The sequence below is a fragment of the Calliphora vicina genome, chromosome 1 (assembly GCF_958450345.1).
Source record: "Calliphora vicina chromosome 1, idCalVici1.1, whole genome shotgun sequence".
Lineage (NCBI taxonomy): Eukaryota > Metazoa > Arthropoda > Insecta > Diptera > Calliphoridae > Calliphora > Calliphora vicina.
Genome location: NC_088780.1, coordinates 107,501,837 through 107,520,699, shown reverse-complemented (window position 1 = coordinate 107,520,699; position 18,863 = coordinate 107,501,837).

The following is an 18,863-nucleotide window of genomic DNA, read 5'->3' as shown; positions in this document are numbered from 1 at the left end:
ATGTATACAATAACTAAAAAAATTAATAGAAAATATACATCTGTTTCAATAAACAATTTTATAATAGCAAATTATAAATGCTAATTGGGAGCTTAGTTTTAACCGCAAATTTAGACTAAAACATGCCAATTAAATTTAAAAATTAAATATAGTCAGTATAAAATATTATTTTTGCCAATAAAATGTAATAAGTTCTTAATACTTACACATAGTAATATTTTAGTGTTTTCTCCTATTCAAATCATCTTGCAAAAAAGTTTCAAGGGATTTTGGGTTTTCAGTCGTGGTAGTCATTCTCGTGGAATTGCCCATATGTATATAAATGTTATTGAAATTACGGTCAGAGTGAAGAGGAGTGTGAACGAACATTAGGGTGGGCCGATTTGTAAGGACAACAATTTTTCGTTATTGTGCTACCGATTTTTCGATAGCTTTTGGCGTGAGGAAAATAAATTTCCACTACGACATATAAAAAAAGGAAAAAAATGCGTGAACTACAAACTAGAGTATCCAAAAACGGTCAACCGGTTTTTTGATTTTTGTAAACTCCACCAGTTTCGGTTTGTTTAACTATTCGATTTTTTGACAAACCTGATTTTGTAAGACGGTTAACCGGTTTTAATAAAATATATTTTCTAAAGCTTATTCAAACATATTTATGAAAAACATTGATACCATTTTTAAAAATATTGATTTATTTTATAGAAAATTATAGCATTTGACAATATTTCGTAAAAGATATAAAATAATTGCATAACGATAGAGCCTTTAAGAATTCAAAAATGCAAAATTTCTGAAGATTTAGTACACAATGCTTAACATATTTCCACAAATACTCTGTTACAAACCTAATAAGCATATTATAAATATTAAAGTTATTTTTAAATGGCGCCTTTATGAGTGTTTGTATTTTTAGAAAGTGTTTAATTGAGAGGAAATAATGTGTTGTTTTATAAATTACATAGTTATAATGATACAAGTATTTTTGTATATTTGAAATAATAGGGTTTAATTTATTATTATGTCTGGGTTATTTTTAGCTCATTGTTTAATAACACCGTCTGGCTTCGAAAATTTCTATTACTAATTTGCTTTATTCGCTGATTCATTTTAATGATTAGAGTGAAAGAAGTATGAGATGTAAATAAGTCATCTTATTTTCTATGCATATGTACATCATAGTGTCTGGTTAAAGTTTTTCTATGTGCCTTTTTCTGTCTAATTTACCTCTTGAAGTCTCATGCATTCATTCAAATATTTTGTCTGCCTTTTCGCTTTATGAGAATATATGCAGAAATATTTACTGTAATAAAATGTAGCAATTTACTTTGTTAAATAATAATGAAATGGCGCAGATTTTGAAGGTATTTGCACCCTATAGAAGAAATTAGATTGTGGTCAGTGGGACAGGCAACTAATGCAAGTTTAGGTATTAAATATAAAAGGGAATTTCTTAAATACTGCTTTGTTTGGAAGAAACTATTGCATTATTTGGAAACATCAAATCTGAATTTTACGTAACTACTAGAGTTTTTCACGGGAATTCCCGGGACGAGAAATTCCAGGAATTCCGCAAAATGTTCAATCCCGGGAAATTATACGATGTGATGTTTTTTGAACTTGAATTTCTCTAAAAGATACATAAAGATCCAAAACTAATGCATAAGATTCATACAACAAAAAGATTTAACCCGAATAGTCATTATTCAAATTATTAAAAAAACTCGTGAATGTTCAGGGCTGTCACAGAATTCGATCGAAAGTGGAATTATTAAAGTATGTATTTTTCACAAAGAGTAAAACGAAATTATTTGGAATAAAACCACCTTCCGTTGAATTGAATTTTGTTTAATATTATTGAGTTTTCTTCAAGTTTAATTTAACGAAGTCTACATTCATAAAATTGAATAATTTGTTCTAGGAGCGATCCCGGGAAATTTCAAAATGAATCCCGATTTCCCGGGAAATGAAAAGTGCGGGAAAAGATATAAAATATAACAAGTGCTTATGAAGTTGTTTTTTATATAAGTGTTTGAACTAAAATAGAGAAAAACGTTTTTAATATACATCCAATTGTGTTTTTTAATTAGATAAGTTTATGTCCAATTTTCACACACCGTTCATTTGAAAATTGTATTCAGTGATGAAGCACAATTTTGGTTAAATGGCTATATCAATAAATATAATTGCTGCATTTGGAGCGATAATAATCCGCAAACCATTGTTGAAACATCATTACATCCAGAAAAACTCACAGTTTGGTGCGTTTTATGGCCCGTTTTGGTCCATATAACTTCACAAATAAGAATGGTCAGAATGTTACAGTCAACGGTGAGTGGTGCAGAGACACTACTAGACTACACTACTTTTTGTTACTTACTTGTTCGTGCCTCTATTGGAAAGTATGTATTAGAATTGCAGACATTTATCGAACGAACAATTTCAAGAAATGGACTTGGTAAGTGGCCAGCTCGTTCATGAGATATGACGCTATTCGATTATTTTCTCTTTGGATAGTCCAAGATCTATGAAGAGAAAACAGAAACGATCAAGTACTTGGAAGTTACTGTTGAAATGCAGCCTGATTTACTACGAAGTGTATATAAAAATTGGACGGCATGAATGTGTTAGACCGAAATCATATTCAAACATTAATGTAATAAAAATATGTAATTAAAAAAGCCAATATGAGGATATTAAAAACGTCTCTCTGTTTTATTTCAATTTAAAGTTATCCGAATCTAACAAAAATAACTTTTTCTAACATTTTTTATAATATTTTGTGTTTTGCCACACCCACTATTTCTAATATTTTGAACAAATCGTTTGACTACCTAAGTTTTTACATGATTACTAACTAATTGCAGATTTTAGGGTCTTAATATGTAAATACTGACCCCAATTGATAGTTTTATAAGAAAACTAAAATAAAATATAAGCAATTTCAAAAACGATACACATAAGATCCCTAACGAGACTCATTTTAAAAGTCCAAATAAAATGTTTAGTGTGATTATTATATCCAGTAATTTGTTTATTAGCTAAAGCTTATAAATTTAAATTAAAATTGTCAGCCACTTTATTAGAACGATCTCGGAGTACTGATAAATAACGATCATTTAGCTACCAGAACGCGACATTGGCACATGAACCAAATCAAGAGAAAAAATTACCGTTGTACAGTTTTGTCCAGCCTCTTTTTATTTGTTTGTAATAATTTGCTGTTGATTTTATAAGATGAGTGCAGTGATATAAAAATATGTAAACAATAAATACTAAAGAGAAAATGTCATTAAAATAGCTGAAAATACATTAGCCCAATTCACAATCTTCTGCAAATAGTCTTGCATCGTTGTATATGCATTACATTTTTACTTTTCACTAGCTGTGTTCACTATTAGGTGCGAATGGTATTCCATCCTTGCAAATGCAAAATTATATACGTTTTTGGTTTATTTTGTTATTGCATTACTGTAAAATTTTGCATTTGCAATAATGCAAGAACTCCGCTACTAATAAAATATATAGAAATACACCATTGCATAAATTTGCAATACATATCGTTACCTAAAATGCAAAATAACGTAACATCACTTTTCATAAGTTTATAGGAGAAGAAAAAAACGATATAAAATGAAAACTCCTTGAGATATTGAATCAAAATTTTCAAATCTAAATTATAATGAAAATAGAAATATCTAATATATAAAAATCTCGTGTCACAATGTTAGTGTTTGAACTCCTCCGAAACAGCTCAACCGATTTTTATGAAATTTTGTATGTATGTTTGGTAGGTATGAGAATAGGTCGTAAAGTATATTTCATACCGCTAGGTCATTAGGGTGACCCTATCCAGAATTTATTTTTACCATTTTTTGGCCAAAAGCCTTTTTTCATTTTATTTATTTGGCATTAAAAAATACATATAACCCCAAATTTTCATCAACCGACCCTCACCCATCCGTTTTTTAGCCGAGATTTTAGTATTTTGTATGAGCAATATCGAAATATCAATATTTTCTGAAATTTTGTATATATTTTTGGTAGGTACGAGAATAATATATCGACCCCTCAGCGCCAAATTATCGTAAGCGACAAAACACAAATTTTACAGGAGAAGGTTTTTTTCGATTATTTTGAAATTTATACATAGAATTAAACATTTTATGATGCAATATATTATAATTTCGTTCAAGCTATTTGTATATTTTTCAAAAATATTTATAACTTTTGACAATTAAAAATTCATTAAATACTTTATTGAAATATTTTTTATTGAATTTTTGCATAGATACAAATTTTTCGAATTGAAATAAAATATTTATTTATGAATAGTTTTTAATGAAATTTCACAGTTATGTAAAATTTTCTATTTAAAATGGAAAAATAAAAACGAATTATGATATTTATTATCAGCAATCCCGCAATTCCCAAAAAAGTGTTGAAAAATCCCAAAAATGGAAATTTTTAGTTTTTTGGCTATAATATCCATACCAGGGTCGGAGTTATCGGAATCCTTTACAAAATAATTAAAAGCATATTGGGCCATCTAAAAACGGTTATTGTATTTTGATATCGATTACGCGATTTGAGAATTTTTGCCCTAAAGTTTAATTTTACATAAAAAATAGGTGTTTTTTGAATAGACCTGGTCCCTCGGTAACAAAAATTTTTAATTTTTTTTTTCATTTAAAATATTTTGTGAAAACCTAGCTTTCAGAAAGTATAAATTCCTTATACATCCTCTTAGAAATTTTTTGCGATAACTTAAAAAGAAAAAAAGTTCTTTTTTCCAAAAAAATTAGCGAAAAATCGGCTTTTTAAAATTTTTTAAATTCAAATGCATATAACTTTGGACTTAGTCAATATTTTTAAACAGTTCTTTTCTTATTTGACACATACGTATGTTGTTAGTCCAATGAAGGAAAACTGGAGAAAATTGGAAAATATTTGGATACACTTTTATCAAAAAACTTGAGTAGGTTGAGTAAAAATATTGAACATTTAATTTTCAAATGCGAATATCTCCTAAGCTATAAGAGACAATTGATAGCTAATTGATAGGTCTTTTGTAGCACTCGATGAAAAGATTTTATGTGTGTAATTTTTTTTGAAATCGGAACACAAACGAAGAAATAGAATCATTTTAAAAATGTTATTTACCCGAGGTGTCCTACTTTGAGGACCCTTGCTCGCGGCCCTGGTGGGCCCATGAGGTTTACGTTCAGAACTTAAACTCAAGAACACTTCTTCTTTGCGCATGTGAAATTTCATTCAAACCAATCTAACCATTTAGAAGTTACAGATTTATTTCCCACTTTTTTTTCTATACCACTATGTGTCGCTTACGATAAAATTCGTTTACTGTAAAATGTAATCATTGACTTACGATAAAATCTTACCCCCTATAATTTTGAAGTTATTAACAATTTTGATATTCTGAGAACGCTAAAACATCAGTCGGTCCATAAAATTTTAATTTTTGCAATAAAAAAAAAATTTAGAAAATGTCGCTTACGATAATTTGGCGCAAGGGCTCGATATATCATACCGCTATGACATTAGGATGTCCCTATCCACCCATTTTTTAAAATATTTTTCGCCAAAAAATTTTGTTTGTATTTCTCTTCATTTGGCATCAAAAATACCTATAACTTCACTTAGAATACATTCGCTATTTTTTATTTAACAACCAAAATATTCACTAGAAATAATTTGTATGGCAGAACAACGTTTGCCGGATCAGCTAGTATTTTATATAAAAAGACGAATTTTTTCAAAGCATACTTTGTGCTATGTGTCTTTTGTTATTTTGTGTTGTTGTGTTAAAACCAAAATAACGTATCATCAATATAAATTTGTATGAAAAAATAAAAATTTAAACAAAATTATATTTTTTTATTTTAAAAACCCTTATTTCAAAACCCTATATCTTGAAAAACACAACTTTTCAGGAGACCCAAAAAACTGTTTTTTTCGCGTATTACTTGAGTTATTAAAATTCGGAATTCTACAATATTTTTTTAAAGCAACTACTGAATCTCACATATAATTGGTTTTTAAAATTTTGCATTATTGTAGTCTTTATGATAGATAGAGGGTTTTGTTTTTCAAAAATGTTCAATGTGTATGTATGAAATGATCAGATAGAGGGTTTTGCACTTTAATAAAAATTTATTATTTTGATTTCATTTATGCCATCTGTCAGTTTTTAACGTGATTTATTTAATATAACTAATCAAAGATAAAGGGTTTTGAATATAGGCCCTCGTTATATTTTGTTTATTTTAAATTCTAACAACTACATATTTAAACAAAAAAATTTACTTCGTTAAATTTTCATAAATTCTGCAAAAAAAAATCAATTGCAAAAAATTTATTAAAAAATATTAGGAAACTATCTAAAATAAGGAAAAATAACTACTATTTAATAATTAATTACTCAAAACGTATACGTATTTTGTTTAAGAAAATCGTGCACTTGATGACAAGTTGTTTTAAATTTTGGTTATAACTTGGTTATTTTTGATAGTTAAATTTTAAAGTCGTAATCAATAGTAAAATCAATTTCGAATTTGTTGATGATATGTTGTTTTGCATTTTTGCTGATGATATACACAAGATTATGAATTGGGCTATTGTTTTATAAAAATTAGATTTTTTTTAATATAATGGTAGAAATAATCATTTATTTATTTCTGGTCACGGTAGACCTTGTGTAGAAATGCCCATATATAAAATCTGTGATAAATTTGATTGAAATCGGAGATGACAGATGACACTTTGAAATAATTTGTCAAGCTTTTTGGAAAATGTTTGTTAGTTGACTCAAAATACAGTTACCAAAAAATCCATCTTTTTGTCGTTTCGAATCGGTAGCCTACAATTATTTTAAGAGTTCAGTTTTAATAATAGTTAGGGTTGCAATTTTGCCACGATATCGCAATGAAGATGTGTTAGCCAAATTGTAGTTGAAGAAACGTGAATTTCAACCACTTTGATTCCAATACAATTTGCGTCCAAAAAGGACTTCCATTTAACCATCGGTATAAAACTAGTAGTAGTGTGCACTAAAATTTGTGACCCCATAATTTTTAAGCTTATTTTTTTTTTCTTATACGAAAGTCTCAAGTCCATTTTGTAGGATTTATATTCCTCTTTCATTCATTATATTTTCAATTCTCTCCCAGTATTTTTTTTAACTTAGTCTTACAAATTAGTTAGTTGACCATAAAGTCACGTAATTTGTGCATCGAAGGTTGTAAAAGTGGTGGCATACGTTTGTGGTGATTTTAATGACCTAAACAAACTATGATTAACAAAAGTGCTCGTATAAATCTACATATGTATGCACATTCAAATATACAAAGATACTTTGAATACAATGTTACTTTTTTGAGCAAACACATTTACATTTTTACAGATACATTTTGTTGAATGTGTTCGTTGAGTGTATGGTAAAATAATACGAAAATCTCTGACGAAAAAAATATAATTCAGAATTATAAGCATTCATAGAAATAGTGTGAGAGTTTGTGCGAGTATGCAAATATAAAGAAGATTACCGTTGTTAAAAATGATTTTTATGAATTTTATTCACTTCAATATATGACTGCATACATTCGCGTATTAGGGTGATGCTTAAAATCAAACATAAGAATTTCCGATTAAAAAAAAATATGGCTATAGAGGAAGTGTAGTTGATTTTATGTTTTGGACTTTAAACACCCAAGGGGTGGGGGTCGACGCCAGAATTGGGGTACCTCGAATATTTTTTTTTTATCTTTTTTACTTTTTTTTAATTTTTAATATTTTTTAATCATAAGAAAATTTCATTGTTAATAATAATTAGGATGTATTTTTATTTTGAGCATTTGTTGTTTCCAAATTCATTACTTAATTTGGAATTGGAAAAAAGTTATGTCGCGAATTTTGTCCAATGTATTTTGAACGACACTGTACATACATACTAATTTTTCATCATTTTAATTTCAGATATAAAACTGTGATGGACTTCAAATTTCTGAAAGTTACAAAAAAACCCGGATTACAGATTTTAAATAACAAATCCTGTATTAGAGAACATAATTAGCAATCATACAGGTGTACAACAGTTATGCAGTAACTTTGGACAGTTTTGTTTGTATTTAATGAAGAATGACATGATATGTATTTATTTTAAAATCCTTTATAAATCCTTAGAACTGAAATTGTAATAGCTTCTAGAACCCGTTATTTGAAGCAATACTGCATGCAGCTCTAAACTACTTCCATGAAGTATTCTACATATGTATGAACTCGTTATTTATAAATAGTCGAATCTAGACGAATTTTATTAATCATAAAGCCAGCTTAAAAAACTTTTATATTATATAATTAATTATATTTATTTTTATATTTAAATTTTTATTTATTTTTGATTTTTTTTTTTAATTTTAATTTAAATAAAAATTTAACAGTATTATGTAAATTTATTTGATTTAAAAATTGTAAAAACTAAATTAATTCAATTTATTAATTTGAATGAATCACAAAACCAGCTTAAAAACTTTATTATATAAATTATTTTTATAAGGAGTGAGATCGAAAAATTCTTAACACACGTTTTTCATTACATTTTTTAACCCAAGTATTATTTGAATTTTTTTTTGATCAAGTTACCTTTGAAAAACATGTCAGTTATTATGTGTAATGTCAATTATATTAATTTTTTTGTTAATCTGATTAAAATGAGTGACCAGAAAAAAGTGCGTACTGAAATTATTAAATATTTTCAACAAAACCCAACTTGGTCTTACAAAAAGTTGGCCAAGCATACAAAGGTCTGCCGTCAAACTGTTTCCAATGTTATTAAACAGTACCGGGAGAACTTGTCAGTTGATAGAAAACCTGGTTCAGGTAGAAGGAATGGTCCACATGATGTTTCTAAAGCCAAAAAAATAGAACGCATTTTCAAAAGAGCTCCCAACACATCCGGTAGGAAAGCAGCCCGGTTAGCTCAGTGCTCGGACTATTTGGTACGAAAAGTTAAAGCTAATGCAGGTTTAAAAACATACAAGGCTCAAAAAGTTCCTGACAGGAACGCTACTAAAAATTTAGAGGCCAAAAACAGAGCACGGAAATTGAAGTCAAGTTTTATAAAAAAATATTCTTGCTGCATAATGGATGACGAAACGTATGTTCTGGCAGATTTTTCGCAACTTCCAGGTCAAAAATTTTATGTTGCTGATGCTCGAGGGAATGTTGAAGAAAAGTTTAGGACCCAAAAGCAGACAAAATTTCCCAGAAAGTTCTTGGTATGGCAAGCAATATGCAGTTGCGGCAAAAGAAGCCACTCATTTGTTACAACGGGCTCTATAAATACCGAAATTTACATCAAGGAATGTTTACAAAAAAGGCTGCTTCCATTCATAAGACTTCATAATGTGTCCACTTATTTTTGGCCTGACTTGGCATCCTGTCACTATGGCAAACAAGCCCTTGAGTGGTACAAGAACAATAATGTGGTATTTGTACCAAGAGAGGCAAATCCTCCAAACTGCCCGGAGCTAAGGCCAGTGGAGAGATATTGGGCTCTTGTTAAAAGAGAATTGAAGAGTACAAAAAAGGTGTCCAAAAGTGTGGTAGATTTTAAACGGAGATGGACTACATGTTCGAGCAAAGTGACAGAAAGCACTATAAAAACGTTAATGGAAGGGTTTCCGAAAAAGGTTCAAAATTTCATCACTAGTGATTAAAACTATAAAAATAATTTTTTTTGTAAATTGTAATAATAATTTCAATCAAATAAAAAAAAAAATTAAAGCTGTAAGTTTAGTGGTTTCTTTTTTATAAACATATATGTATGTTAAGAATTTTTCGATCTCACTCCTTATTTAAATTTAATTTTGATTTTTTTTTAAATTTTAATTTAAATAAATAATTAAAATAAAAAATTAACATGATTTTATGTAAATTTATTTGATTTAAAAATTGTATAAAAACAAAATTAATTAAATTTATTTATTAATTTGAATGAAAGAAATCAATAAAAAAATAATTTCCAAGTAAACAAACATATTCCAGCAAGAGATTTTTGTAGAAATTTTGTTTAAAAATATGACGGCATCAAAATTGGAATTTTTTAAACGAACAGAAAGAAAAAATTAAAAATTGTGGCAAATATTTTAACCACGACTGACACAAAACTATTATGAAAAAATAACAAATCATATGAAATGAGAAATATCAGTAAGTAGTAAGTAGTGTATTTGTATTCTTAACCATAAGCCACCTACTATGACTTCTCACAGGATCGGCAGAATTTTCCAAAGCACAAATCTATAAAATAAGTAAAAACATCAAGCCAGCATAAATACCCGCAAGCAGTAGTGTATGTATTCTTAATTATAAGTTATTTTTTATGACGTCGTTCGTTATTAACTCAAAACAATGGAAAACTTAAAAAAGTCAGGTTAACAGAAATATTAGTAAGTATTCTTATCCTTCGAACTATTTTTGTTAGGTTTTTTTTATTTCACGTCATGTAAAAAAATTAAAATAAACAAACTTGAATGAAATATTTGAGTGAGTTTACTAGGTGATCAGGAAACATAGAATGTGCAAAACGGAATAAAAAATTTAAAAACCAATGACGTGATGGTAATTTTTGTTTATTTTATTTTGCAAATAAGTACTATTTGCTGATAGTAACAGGTCATCAGAAATTTTAGTTGAGCATTTAAATAAATCTTGGTATGATCATTTTGTTTCTCCACCAATTCGGCTTTAGAAACAACATAATAATCTGAAAATATAATAGAAAAACAGAAATTTCAGAAGGCTGTTTTAAAATTTTATATATGTATGAATGACGTCACATAAATTCCAGCAATCGGTTTTGTATAATTTTGCTTAAAAATAGGACGTCATCAATAAGGATTTTATGTCCGTCCTTTTTTTATTTATTTATTAACCACGAAAACAAATTGAAATGAAAAAATACCAGACCATCAGAAAAATCAGCAAGTATTGCTTGATTTTCATTTTGATTTTCCAAAATGAGCGAGCACAAATCGATAAAATAAGTAAAAACGTCAGGCCAGCATAAATATCAGCAAGCAGTGTTTATATTCTTAACCATAAGTTATTTATGACGTCGTTATTAATATGTACCTCACAAAATAATGAAAAACTTAAAAAAGTCAGGTTAGCAGAAATATTAGTAAGCATTCTTTCTTTCTTATCCTTCGGACTATTTTTGTTTAGGTTTTTTTTTGTTTAAAGTCAATTTAAATAAATTTTAATATTAAATATTTGAGTGAGTTTACTAGGTGATCAGGAAACATAGAATGTGCAAAATGGAATAAATAATTTAAAAACCAATGACGTCATGGTAATTTTTGTTTATTTTATTTTGTAAATAAGTACTATTTGCTGAAAGTAACAGGTCATCAGAAATTTTAGTTGAACATTTAAATAAATCTTGGTATGATCCTCTCTGTTGTTGTTCGTTCGTTCGTCTTCTTCTATCTCCTTCATTTCGGCTTTAGAAACAACAGCATCATTTGTAATTATAATAGAAAAACAGAAATTTCAGCAGGTGGTTCTTTTTTAAATTTTTTTTATATACATAATTGCATGACGTCGTTACAAAATGTTTTCTTCTTTTATATTTATTTCCTCATACTTTTTATTTTTGTAACTTCTCACAGGATCGGCAGAATTTTCCAAAGCACAAATCTATAAAATAAGTAAAAACATCAAGCCAGCATAAATACCCGCAAGCAGTAGTGTATGTATTCTTAATTATAAGTTATTTTTTATGACGTCGTTCGTTATTAACTCAAAACAATGGAAAACTTAAAAAAGTCAGGTTAACAGAAATATTAGTAAGTATTCTTATCCTTCGAAGTATTTTTGATAGGTTTTTTTTTTATTTCGCGTCATGCAAAAACATTAAAATAAACTTAAATGAAATATTTGAGTCAGTTTACTAGGTGGTCAGGAAACATAGAATGTGCAAAACTGAATAAAAAATTTAAAAACCAATGACGTCATGGTCATTTTTGTTTATTTTATTTTGTAAATAAGTACTATTTGCTGATAGTAACAGATCATCAGAAATTTTAGTTGAGCATTTAAATAAATCTTTGTATGATCATTTTGTTTCTCCACCAATTCGGCTTTAGAAACAACATAATCAACTGAAAATATAATAGAAAAACAGAAATTTCAGAAGGCTGTTTTAAAATTTTATTATGTATGAATGACGTCACATAAATTCCAGCAATCGGTTTTGTATAATTTTGCTTAAAAATAGGACGTCATCAATATGGATTTTATGTCTTTTTTTTTTATTTATTAACCACGAACGAAAACAAATTGAAATGAAAAAATACCAGACCATCAGAAAAATCAGCAAGTATTGCTTGATTTTCATTCTGATTTTCCAAAATGAGCGAGCACAAATCGATAAAATAAGTAAAAACATTAGGCCAGCATAAATATCAGCAAGCAGTGTTTATATTCTTAACCATAAGTTATTTATGACGTCGTTATTAACGTACAACACAAAATAATGAAAAACTTAAAAAAGTCAGGTTAGCAGAAATATTAGTAAGTATTATTTCTTTCTTATCCTTCGGACTATTTTTTTTTTTTGTTTAAGGCATTTTTTTAATTTAAATAAATTTTAATATTAAAATATTAAATATTTGAGTGAGTTTACTAGGTGATCAGGAAACATAGAATGTGCAAAATGGAATGAATAATTTAAAAACCAATGACGTCATGGTAATAATTTTCATTATTTTATTTATTTTTTTTGTAAAGAAGTACAATTTGCTGAAAGAAACAGGTCATCAGAAATTTTAGTTGATCGTTTTTCAAAATCTTTATATGATCCTCTCTGTTGTTGTTCGTTCTTCTTCTTCTATCTCCTTCATTTCAGCTTTAGAAACAACAGCATCATCTGTAATTATAATAGAAAAACAGAAATTTCAGCAGGTGGTTCTTTATTAATTTTTTTTATATACATAATTGCATGACGTCGTTACAAAATGTTTTCTTCTTTTATATTTCCTCATACTTTTTATTTTTGTAACGTGCTAACATATTGTCTTAACGCCCACCTTAAAGTATACCAATATGCTCAGGATCACTTTCTGAGTAGATTAAGCAATGTCCGTCCGTCCGACAGTACGTCCGTTTTAAAGATAAGTCGACGAAATATGGCACAAACTTTTATATTGCCCCAAGGACTAAGCTATATTGAATTTGGTTAGAATCGCTCCATTATTTCTCCTAGTACCCAAGAAAGCTGTTTATAATCATATACTCTGTGTAGGCTATCATATGGTCATGTTTGCCCGACTTATACTTTCGAACTTGTTAAAACGTATGAGGGCATAAAAACCATGATATCAGGCGTACAGAAATTTTAAATAAGAACAAAATACACATGTATGTACTATGAAAAGTGACAATTTTATTCAGTGTTGCCAGATTAAAAGATATGTAATATTTAAAGCGGACATGTTTATTTCTGACGGCTTGACATATCTTTTTGTTTTGTTTTTAAAGTTTTTTTTGTATTTTGTATTTTTACTAGGTAATCCGAAAAAATAAAAAGTACAATATGGAATAAGAAAATAATAAAGTAATGACGTCAGAACGACTTTTGTAATAAATTACATACCGTTTTTGTACACCAATTTGATGAAACTATCAATGGGTCAATGTTTGTTGATCAGTTATAAGTATGTTTATATGTATGAGCATCTATTTATTTATCTCATATTTTGTTAATTCCAATCCAGCTTCGGCATAATCTAAAAATATAATAGAAAATCAGAAATTTTAGAAGGGTGTTTGTACTTTATTTAAATTTTAAATAATTTGCTATTCTGAATTTCAATTTGCATTTCTCGATTTCAATTTGTATTTTCTCAATATTAATTAGGATTTCTGAGTTTCAATAATTTCACAATACATATAAATTTGGATTTTCTCAATTTCATCTTGAAAAACCAAAAACAATTTAAACGAATAATTTTTGAAGTGATTTAAAATGTACCACCTAAATAAAATATTTATTTGATGAAAAAAATATTTTAGTTTTAGAAATGTGTATCGTCACTTTAAATGCAAACGGACGTAACTACACAAAAATTCAAAATCGAGTTTTTGATTGATTAAGGTTATTTTTATCAAACTCATAGTTGGGGGTAGTGCACTAAATGTTGATTGAAATCAGCATTGCACTATCACTCACTAAAATTGCAAAAAATTTAGTTTGCACTATTTTTTATCAGCTTTAGTGATAATGCATAATTCTTAACTAGCACTAAAAAAAAATAGTGATAGTGATAATTTTTTAACTATCACTAAACGAAGATTTAGTGCAAAAATCTGCACTACAATTAATTAGTGCAATATTTTAACCTGCAATCAAAAAAAGGCTGCATTAAACATACTATCACTAAATTTTCAAAAATGAGTAGTCATAAAATTGTTGAATCCAAATTCGAAAAATAAAAATTTTAAATATTTTTTGTTATTTTTAATGAAATATTAGTCTTAAGTTTTAAATTAGTGTACAGAAATAAACTTAAACCATTTTGAACTTAAAAATTTAGTGCACAATTTGAAGTTTAACTCAAATTAGTGCATACAAAAAAGTTGCAATAAAATGATGATTACATTTTTTTTAAATCAACTAATTTAATTTTGAGTGCAAAATTTTTTAACTCACTAACTAATGTTTAGTGAGGCTGCTAATTTTCAACTCAGCACTAAATATGAACAAAATGATTGCATTAATTTTGCACTATCACTAAGTATTAGTGCAAACTGCAAAATTAATGCACTACCCCCATCTATGATCAAACTACATGCTCACGAAAATTTTTAAACCCTTCGATCGAAAATTACAACTTTATTAAAGAAAATCAAACGGACGTTTGACTCTATTATTATTGATGGTATAACGTTTTTTGTTTCTCCTGTAAAAAAAAGTAATAGTGTAGTGTTGTAAAAAATTTTATGTAAATCGTTATCTTGCGATTAAACTTTATTTACTTGGCTAAGGCATTTAAGGTGATTTGATGGTATGTTTTAAGACAAAAAAAAATACCATGAGTGGCAAGGTTTCTCATTCCGTTTGTAATTTTTACATTTTTAACATGCGACCCCAGAGCAGAGTTTATATAGACATGACCGTCTCTATGTTAAAATAAACTTTCCAAATAACTGGCATAGTACATGGTTCACACATCAATACAGAAAATTGGCACACCGCACGGCACGGCACAATAGATGAGATATAAGCAAAAAACCACGACGAAATCGATTTTTGATCTGTATCTGGATTACTGTATGCCATTGATATAGACAATATTGATAGCTAATAGCAACGACGTATAGAACGCCATAGTAATTTGGATCAAAATCGAAAAAAAATATTTTTTATCCCGAGTTTTATTCACCAAAAAATTGTTTTTTAACATAAAATTGTTTCTCACTAATAAATTTTTTCAACAAAGAAAATGTGAAAAAAAAATGTTTGGTTTTAAAGTATACTTTGGTCAAGGGTATATAAAATTCGGCACAGCTTGATTAATAATTTACATACATATGTATATGTATGTATATATCAACAACAAATTATTTTATTCATATTAATATTCCTTAAGTAAAATACCCTATTTTTTTATAAAACAACATACTCATAATAGTGCCCAATGGCATAAATTGTTTAACTTAATAATAACAATTTTAACTATCAGCCCAATTGTAAAAAAAATTCCCCGGGAGTTTTTTTCCTTTTCTTATTATACCCTACACCACCATAGTGGGGAGGGTATTATGCGTTTGTGCAGATGTTTGTAACGCCCAAAAATATTAGTCTAACACCTACCTTAAAGTATACCGATCGACTTAGAATCACTTTCTGAGTCGATTAAGCGATGTCCGTCCGTCCGTCCGTCCGTCCGTCTGGTTGGCTGGCTGGCTGGCTGGCTGGCTGGCTGGCTGGCTGGCTGGCTGGCTGGCTGGCTGGCTGGCTGGCTGGCTGGCTGGCTGGCTGTCCATGTAAACCTTGTGCGCAGAGTACAGGTCGCAATTTTGAAGATATTTCGATGAAATTTGGTACATATTATTTTTTCAGCGCAAGGACCAAGCCTATTGAAACGGGCTGAAATCGGTCCACTATTTCACCTAGCCCCCATACAAATGTCCTCCCGAAATTGGACTTTATCGGTCATAAATGTTTAATTTATATATGTATCTCCACAAATTCCGCTCCAAATAAGTTTTATATACACAAAATTCATGTCACCAAATTTTGTTACGATCGGTCCATTATTAGTCATAGCTCCCATATAGACCCGCTTCCGAAAATCACTTTAACGTGCATAAATCGCTTAAAAATGTTGGTAAACACACAAAATTCAACATAGTTAACTTTAATATAGACATAAATCTCTCGACCTAATTTCATGGTGATCGGTCCATAATTGGTCATAGCCTCCATATAAGGCCCACTTCCGAAAATCACTCAAAAATATAAATTATTGAAAGTTTAAAAGAAATTTTTTTTTGCTCTATTACTTAGTGTAGGGTATTATATGGTCGGGCTTGACCGACCATACTTTCTTACTTGTTTTTAACATTGAATTTGAATAAGAAATGGGAAAAACTCCCGGGATTTTTTTTTTCATAATTGGGATGTATAATACATGTATACATAATTATAAAGATCGAGTAAAAAATTTGGTTTTAATTGCAATAAACAAAAAAAATCTTGTTTAAATATTTATTTAATTGTTTTGTTTGTAATTTGTAAAGAAACAACAACAACCAAACAAAGTTTCACATCTCGATATGATAAATACTACCAGTAGATCATAAAAATAACAAGTGTGTACTTAAAAGACTGTAAAGATTAACTATTATTTGAATGACGTCACTAAATTCAATTGCTCCTTCTCTTTAATCTTTCTTCTTAATTTCTCACTTTTGTTTTTGCACACAAGAATGTTAAACAACAACTAAACCTGTGTGTACGTATGAAAGTATGTACGCAATATTATTGCCTATGAATGATCGATCTACCGTTATATTGTTTACATTAAACTACATACACTTTTATATGCACTCTACTGCAGTATTTTATAATTGACAATAATTATGTACATAAGTATATTATTGTACATATAATACACAAAAATACACAAAAGTAACACAAGTAATAATTTAGTTTTCAAATATGTAAATACATTTTTATTTAAAAAATATTTTATAGGTACAATATCGACAACTTTTTAAAAATGTACATACCTGCATACTTTTCAAAGGAAAGATTTTGTTGAGATGATTAGCTTTTAATGAAAATATCGTAAATTGTTATTGTTGAATTGTTGTACTAATTTAGAAAATTTTTGTTCTATTAATTTTCATTTTTATAAAATTTCTCCAAAAATCTTCCGTGGCCATTTTAAACGATGTAGAAACTAAATAATAAACAAAAAGTATGTATTGTATGTAAACATAAGTAAGAGTAAGTACACATTTGATTTATAGTACTAGGAGATCAGAAAAAATTGCAAACATACATATGTAAATTTGTTTCAAAAAACTCATATTGCTGAATTAGTTCTTACGTTATTGTTTTGCAATCAGCAGAAAAACAAAAAACGTTAGCACAATGGGAACAAAACAATTACTAACTTCACTTTATCTCTTATGACAATTTGTGTTTAATATAATTTAATTGAAAATTTTAAAACATGACTTATGTAGCTTTCCTTTTACCCCTTAAGCTTAGTACTATGTTCAAAATTTCGTGCGAAATGCTGTCAAACTAAAATATTTGGAATGAAATATATGCGAAATAATTTCGCAAAAGCAGTACTCTGTTCTTATTGTGGAAAATATGTGAAATACATCTGGCAACCTTATTTTTCCACACGAATTAACATAAGCAGCACTTCTTTCGCACGAAATTAAAACCTACAGCTGATCATTTGTGGCATATAAAATGTTTCGCATGAAAATACAATAATTTTATACTATTTATTTTGAAAATCACGTTTTCTTTTCAGAAAAATTTTGCCGTATTCGGGAAAAATTTTACGAATAAAATCGAATAATCTCTACTTATAAATTCATGAAAATTTGTTATTATTAGTAGCGACATATTGTATTTTCGAACGTACAATTTTTATACCCTTCACCATGAGTGGCAAGGGTATTCGTATAAGTTTGTCATTCCGTTTGTAATTTCTACATTTTTCATTTGCGACATGACAAAGTATATATATTCTGGATCGTTATAAATAGCGGAGTCGATATAGCCATGTCCGTCTGTATTTTTTAAATAAAAAAGCTATATATGTATGTATGTATATCGTGTTTTGACAATAACATTCGCAAAAAATCTTAAAACATAAATTTATTGTCTTTAATATGAGATCAAGAATGAGATAATCTCACTAACAGTTCAAAAGTTATTGCTATTTTACTTTAGGTTTCTGCATTTACAAATTAAAAAAATATGAACTTTCGTCAAAATTTGCCATGTAGAATCACACATGACTTTAAGACATTTGTAAAAAAGTCTCTAAAATTTTGAGTTGATCGAGAATTTAATTTATGCCTTTTGAAGATCCTTTTATGTAACGCCATTGAATTTGTCTGTTACTTTGGCATAATATGAGCAAAATCATGAAATCATCAGTTAAATTTAGAATATTTTTGGAAATGATATAAAACAAATTGGTATTGGGAATCATTATTGACTCCATATAAATAGGGAACCTCCTAATAGATATTTACATATATAATATACAATTTCATATGAAAATTGTGTTTTAATTAAAGGA